The following is an 8,260-nucleotide window of genomic DNA, read 5'->3' as shown; positions in this document are numbered from 1 at the left end:
GTGAAACATTCCTCTTCCAATACTTCAAGTCATCCTGATGTATCTCTTTAGATGAGACCCACCTACTATTATTACCATGTATTACAATAAAGACTTGTGATTTGTTATAAACTAAAAGTACAAACTCATATAAAGGCATAACCAATGGTGCACTTCAAATGATAAGAGTAATGGAAGAGTATGCATGATGGTTTGAAAAATACCTTGGATATTTACATAATTTGTAAATAGTCAAAGTGACATTGTGGTCAAAAGTACTTGGTATTGCTGCAGACAACACATATTGCATGACCATTAACAAATAGCCATGTTCAAATATGCATGAACTAATTTTATCACTATACTAGCATGACCATTAACAAATAACCATGTTCAAATATGCATGTACTGATATTATCACTAGGATATACAATTTTCTAATTAAGTTTCCAACAAATATAACATGTGACAACGTTACCTTTATCCAATTGTGCCAATCATGTGCTTTTAGGCTTGAGAAGTCTGATCCATATCTTGTGAATAAGATTTTTAATGTCGCACCAAAGCCAAAACGAAATCTTATGCTTTTCATAGTATAAATGATGTTTTCTTTCTCATTTGATGTAAATGTCCATGGAGCATGAACATATGAGTTGTCTTCATGCAACCATATGTTTGACATGATATTGGCAACTTGAAGGTCCTTTCTTAACTTTATTTGTGCTTCAAGGTTATTTCCATTTATATGTTTCCACTAGCACTCTACCACATTTTTCCCGATGTGCATAGTATCAAATAGGTGGGCTATTGGCAAGCTCTCATAATATTTTAATTGTAGAAAATAGAGAGTCTTTTCATTCCTATGGGCAAACATGCCCCTTCCTTTTTGTCATACATCACTTTCCAACTAGCAGGGTTCATGTTTATTGGCTTTCTCATTTCCACTTCCTTTCCATTGAACTTATGTTTAGAACTCACTCAATACTGATGATTTTGTGGTAATAATTGTCTATACTCATCATAGACAGTTTTATTGAGATCCCTTGACTTCCTATGAAACAATTTTGGACCACATGATGGAAAACCATGTTTCCCCTTTGTTTTTAGTCCTAAAATAAGATTGGAAATGATATTTAGTAAATGATAAAATGAACATAATAATTATAAATTAAATTTATATTATATTACCACAACAAATAGAGAGCCCTCGGGCATCATTTATTGTCCAGACAAGAATAGCATGAAATAGGAAGTTTCTATCATTGATAGGTCTTGATACATTAAACATATTTACACCATCCCATAATTCACGAAGAAATGAGGGGCTCCATGTATACATCCATATCCTTTACTTGATATTTCCCTACGTAAACAAAGAGTTCTTTATTAGGATTAACTGAATTGAAATATTTTTATATAATCTTCAAGAGAGCATTGGGTTCATTTTTTCTAGTACCTAGTATGATAAGAGTTAACATTGCATGTTCCTTTTTCATTGCCATCCAAGGGGGAATATTGTTGTTTATAATTAACACTGGCCATACAGAATGTGTCGTTCTAAGATCTCCAAAAGGATTGACAACATCCATTGATAGAGAAATTCTTGCATTTCTTGGCTCATTTCTTAAATGTGGCCATTTTACCTCAATCTCTTTACAATATTTACTATCCGCAACCATACACATGACACCATCTTGGCTTCTCCCTTGTGAATGATAATCCATATATTTTTCCAACTCCTTGCATTTGTACATTCTCTCAAACCTTGGCTTTAGTGGAATGTGTCATAGTACTTTATAAGAATCCTTCTTGGATACTCGATCTTGACGATACCTATTTGTGTGACACATTGGGAATTGTTGTAAATTTTCATTCTCTCCATAGTATAATATATGGTCATTTGGACATGCATCATATGTCTTGTACTCCATTCCAATGTATTTCATTATTGAAGATAATTCTCTATGAGAATGAGGCAACTTATTGTCCTTCGGAATTATTTTGTTTGCCAAATGTCTCCATAGTGCAATAAATGATTTTTATAAGTATACACAATTTTCAAAAATTTTAAGACATCTAGAGAACTAATTTATAGGAATATCAATCCAACCTTAATATATCAGTAAAGCATGTGTTTTTCAATCCATGTGTAACCTTCAAGTTCAACAACAACATAAGTTTCACCAATATAGAAGATTCAACATTTGCATAAAGAGGTGACCTAGCCAACTGAGCTAGGGGTGAATCAAAAACTTCTTGAAAAGACGTGTAGAAGTCTTGGATAAATTCATTGACACCAGAATCATTTATCTGTGAAGTGACTTCATCCATAAATGTGTCTTGTCCTTCATCTTGAGAGTCACTATTATCAATATCATCCGTTGGTTCTTCAGGAATATTTGGAACTAGAAGCGGCATTTCATAAATAAAAAAATCAAATGAAGTGATCAATAATAATGTATTAAATAATGTACATATTTATTTACTATAAGAATAACAATTTGCTAATTATAGTGTACCTCTTCTATATAAACTCCATGGTCCAATCTATGGATACCAACAAGCCTTCGCTTCTTTAGTTTCCTACTTTGGCACATTTTGCAACTGAAATATATCATTTCATTGAAGTATTCATCTGTACCTGGAGTAGGTCTTGTTTCCCATTCATCTGAATATTCAGATGATGATGTGCTATTTCCCTGAATTCACCATGTTTTTAAACAATAAGACTGCAACTTTTAACTTGAGTATTACTTCTTTTTCAAGACAACATGACCAATGAATAAACATAGGGAGTGAATCTATGAGTATGTAGTTTTTCAGTGTATTTTTTGGCTCTTTGATCACTTGATTGTTTGTACTTTTGTTTTTTTTGTTTTTTGTTTCAAGGTAGTGATTAGTGACTCTGTTGGAATTAGATATGAAAAAAATTGAGATCTAGGTTCAAGGCCCTGAATAAAACTCTACCAATGTGTTGAGTGAGCACTGAAGATTTGTCCAACACTTTGAGGCAATCTTATCAGAGTGTTCCAACAGGCCTCTAACTGGTCACAAACAAACTTTTGAAGTATCATTTTAGAGTTATTTCTAAAAATAAATTCAACCTCTAACTAAATCAGCAACATAAATACTACAAATACCAAAAGAAACATAAATACATGGTCTACCATTTTGTCTAGAATAACATAATAGAAATATACAAATAAATGTTTGTGGACTTTACTTAGGATCAATACATAAATAAATGTTGAAATATCTCACAATGTGTAAAACCATAAAAGTATTCTAAATATGTTGGTTTAAAATTTTATGCATGTAATTCATTGAGGCAGTTCTGTGATTGAAGTAAGTTTTCCATTTGTCTGAATGCCATCCATGACCTAGGCACCTTACCTCCTTGTTATAACCTAGCTAGTAGGATAAAGACATTTACTATTGTTATAAGATTGTATAAGCCTTACAATCAAGGTTTGATAGAGTTTGATAAAATTTTACTGTTCTGTTTTTGATTATCACAAATAAATAAAAGAAACAAATCTGATAAGCCAAACAGAGAAAGAATATTTATGATTAGTCAAACAAAGAAAGAAGATTTTTGCAGAAAGTAAAGGCCAAGAAGAATGTGCTTAGAATTGCTGAAAGTGAAGGCCAGAAAGAATGTTTTTAGAATGCCCAATAATGGATATGTTCCCTTCACACATGCTAATGTCTGTTGGGTCCCTATAATACTAGTGATTACCCCATTACTATTGTAGTTATACCCCTTATTTATATTGTTGTGCCCCTATTACGCCCATATTGTTATTTCTGTGCCCCATAGAATCCCTCTATTGTTATTTTTGTGGCTTTATATTATTATTGTTAGGTTGGCTGGATTATATTGTGACTCCTTAGACTCCTATATATAGAAAGGAGGTTTTGTCATTTGTATCATCCAAGAATTGTTCATTTATGTAATGTAAAGGAGGTTTCCCCCTCGAAGAGGCTGAATTCTAAGGCGTGGATCTCTTTTTTCTATCTTTTTGTGAGCTGGTTTCATAACATTTGGTATCAGAGCTTTGGATTCTAGGGTTTCGCTGCTCCAAACAGGTCATCATGGAATTTTCGCTATAACTTTTTTCTGTGACGTTTCAGAAGTCGCAAAAAAAACCCATTTTAGAAGAATTGGCACTGAACCTTGGGTCCGAATTTCAGAGCTTTTCGCGCAATATTTGTGGAGATATGATCTGAGGAAGGTGGTCTTTTTCAGACTCCTGAATTACATTCAAAACATGTGACCTGGGAAAATCGTCATAACTCTCTCTCTGATGATCGGATTGAAATTTCGTAAAAAGGTACAGAAAGAGGACAGACTGTAGTTTCTTTTGTGTGTGTTTCAGATTCAAAGGTTGAAACAGTGACTCGTGGCACGTCATACAAGTTCGCTCTACTGAACCAGTCTAAAAGCAAGTCATTGTGGGAGATTTCACATAACGCTTCCTTGGAGAATCCAATTTGGCTCAGACTTGTGGCATTGGAAAGAGGACACAGAAGGCTACTACAGGTAGAAATTTCAGAACTGGATGATCCGAAATTATAGAGATACATCAGATTCAATATCAGGCTTCTATAAAGTGAAAAAAGGTGTGTAGTTTTTTTTTTAAATTTTTGTTTAAGCTTGGTTTAACGGAATTCAAAGGGCATAGTAAAGCATTATTATCGGTAACTAATGCCCTGAGGAAAGAAAATGCAAACACCTAGTAAGGAACCTGAAAGCTCTAGCATGACTCATGAAGAAGAAGAAGAAATGCTACATGATATATCAAAATTACAAGAACAAGTGCAACAAATGTCACGCTCACAAAAGCTAACAGAAGCTAAGATAAGTGGCGTGGAATCTAAGATAAAGGGCATGGAAGCTAAGATGGATGATTCAAAGATAGATTTGAAGAGAGACATGGCAGATTTGAAGACAGATTTGAAGACAGACATGGCAGATTTGAAGACAGATTTGACAAATTTTCTACAAGAAATACTTACTAATGGTGAAAAGGTTGTAAAGGAAACTCATGATGTGAACAAAAGTAATGTTAATCATGATTCCATAGACGCTAATGTTGGATCGAAGACCCACCATATTCCAAAAATCGATATGAGGAAGTTTGATGGCAAGGATCCTGCCACATGGATATTACAGATGGAGCAGTTCTTCGATCTCAATAATGTGCAAAACACACAAAAGGTACGTATGGCAACTGTATATTTGGAACCAAATCAATTTGTATGGTATCAATGGATTTGCTCTCGTAAAAAATTTATCACTTGGGCAATTTTTACGGAAGAATTGATAGCACATTATGAAGATACAAAAAGCAACACTTTTTTTAGCCAATTGATAAGTCTCAAACAAAAGGGTTCAGTAATGGAGCACATTGAGGAGTTCCAAAAATTGAACATAAGGGTAAAAGATATTCCAGAGGAGCATAGGATTGATGTGTTCATAGGGTCTTTAAAGGATAATATCCAACATGATGTTCGCCTTTGGGAACCTGATTCATTAGAGAAGGCATTCAGGTTAGCAAGAAAAATGGAAAGCAAAATTATGGCAACTAGGAAGCATACCATTCACAACTATAAAGACGGAAGTGTTGTTTCCCATAGTCTTCCACAAACTACAAGGTTGACACCACAACAATTGGAAGAAAAAAGAGCAAAAGGGCTTTGTTACAATTGTGATAGCAAATACACAAAAGGTCATAAGTGTGCTGAGAAGAAATTATTCTACATAGATTGTGAAAAGGAAGAAGAAAAGGAGCAAGAAAGGTCAAAAGAAGAGGATATACTCCAAGAACAAAGCCTAGATGAAGAACAAATAAATCCGACCATATCTTGTAATGCATTGGCGGGAATTACCACTCCTCAAACCATCAAGATAGAAGGACAAATCAAGAAGAAAAAGGTAATAGTGTTGATTGATTCAGGAAGCACCCACAATTTTATTCATTGTAAGGTAGCAAAAGAATTGAATTGCTTCCTATATCCACCACCAGAGTGTCAAGTGATGATTGCAAATGGAGGAACAATAAATTGCTCTGGAAAGTGCCATAATATCAAGCTATCCATGGGAGATTATGTATTGACTAGCCCAATGCTTTCCATTCCAATGGGAGGTGCTGATGTTGTACTAGGAGTCCAATGGCTACAATCCTTGGGTATAATAGCTTTTAATTTTCAAGAACTTTTCATGAAATTTGCTGTGGAAGGAAAGGAAGTTGAATTAAGGGGTATTGCAGGGAAACCAGGAAAGATAATCAGCTCTAATGGCATGACAAAGCTTCTAAAAAAGGAGCAAAGAGGTGTAATTGTACAATTATGTTCACTAGATGTTTCCACATTGGAATCATCTATTTCTCCAGATCTCCAAAAAGTCCTGGACAATCATTCCAAGGTATTTGAGACTCCCAAAGGTCTCACACCTATGCGTGATCATGATCATGCTATTCATCTGATTCCAGGAAGTGTTCCTCCAAACATCAGGCCATACAGATATCCCTATGTCCAAAAAAGTGAAATTGAACGTATGGTTGCAGAAATGCTAGAGGCTGATATAATTCAACCGAGTCAAAGTTCTTTCTCAGCTCCAGTAGTATTGGTGCACAAGAAGGATGGATCATGGTGCATGTGTCCAGATTATAGGGAGCTCAACAAGCTCACTTTTAAAGATAAGTTCCCCATTCCTGTCATTGATGAATTACTGGATGAATTGCATGGATCAATTTACTTCACCAAGTTGGATCTTCGTTTGGGATATCATCAAATCAGAATCAAGGTTGAAGACATTCCAAAAACGGCATTTAGAACTCATGAGGGTCATTATGAATTTTTGGTCATGCCTTTTGGCCTTACCAATGCACCTTCAACATTTCAAGGTTTGATGAATTCAATTTTCAAACCATTCCTTAGAAAATTTGTGTTAGTATTTTTTGATGATATACTAATCTACAGCAAGTCTTGGAAAGATCATGTTGAACATGTTGACAGGGTGCTACAACTATTGGAGGAGAAACAATTATATGCAAAAAGATCCAAATGTTTCTTTGGAGTCCAGGAGGTGGAATATTTTGGTCATATTGTATCTCATGAAGGAGTTAAGGTAGACCCTAGCAAAATTAAAGCCATTAAGGAATGGAAAATCCCCACATCCATAAAGCAGCTGCGAGGATTTCTTGGGTTGACAGGGTATTATCGCAAGTTCGTTAAGAATTATGGGAGAATAGCAGCACCTCTAACAACATTATTGAAGAAAGATTCATTTTCATGGAATCTGGAAGCAACAAAGGCCTTTGAACATCTTAAAGAGGCAATGTGCCAAGCACCGGTCTTAGCTACACCGGACTTCACAAAAACCTTTATTGTGGAATGTGATGCTTCAGGAAATGGAATTGGTGCTGTTCTAATGCAAGATGAAAGACCCATTGCTTTTGAAAGTCGTCCAATCAAGGGAAAGTTTTTAAGCAAAGCTATTTATGAGAAAGAAATGCTGGCAATACTCCATGCACTTAAGAAATGGCGACCCTACCTAATGGGAAGACACTTCAAGGTAAAAACGGATCATGATAGCCTTAAATACTTTTTAGAACAAAGATTATCCTCTGAAGAGCAACAAAAGTGGGTCACAAAGATGTTGGGTTATGACTTTGAAATCATCGACAAAAAAGGTAAGCAAAATGTGGTGGCAGATGCACTCTCAAGAAAGGATGAGGATGTCGAAGCATTGTTGTGTGCCATTTCTATTATCCAACCACATTGGATAAATGAAGCAAGGGAGGAATGGAAGAATGACAAAGAAGTGTGGGCACTTATTCGAAAGCTACAACAAGATTCCAGTACTTCTGATACATTTAGCTGGCAAAATGATTCGTTATGGTACAAAGATCGCTTATACCTCTGTAAGAATTCCCAGTTAAAACAAAATATTCTTATGGAATTGCACACTTCTCCCTTAGGAGGGCACTCAGGATTTTTAAAAACTTACCACAGGGTTAAGAAGGAATTTTTTTGGGATGGCCTTAAATTAGATATTCAAAAGTTTGTGGCGGAATGTTTGGTTTGCCAACAAAATAAAGTTGAAACAATTAAGACACCAGGTCTATTACAACCTTTATCCATTCCAAGCCAACGTTGGGAGGAGGTTTCAATGGATTTTATCACAGGTTTACCCAAGTCTGAGGGAAAGAGTGTCATCATGGTGGTAGTTGACAAACTTACCAAGTATGCACACTTTTGTGCATTATCACATCCA

Source organism: Pinus tabuliformis, chromosome 6 (genome assembly GCF_031772625.1).
Source record: "Pinus tabuliformis cultivar Carrire ecotype Pingquan chromosome 6, CPIR1, whole genome shotgun sequence".
In the NCBI taxonomy this organism is placed as follows: domain Eukaryota; kingdom Viridiplantae; phylum Streptophyta; class Pinopsida; order Pinales; family Pinaceae; genus Pinus; species Pinus tabuliformis.
Note: the sequence above shows the minus strand (reverse complement) of the source record.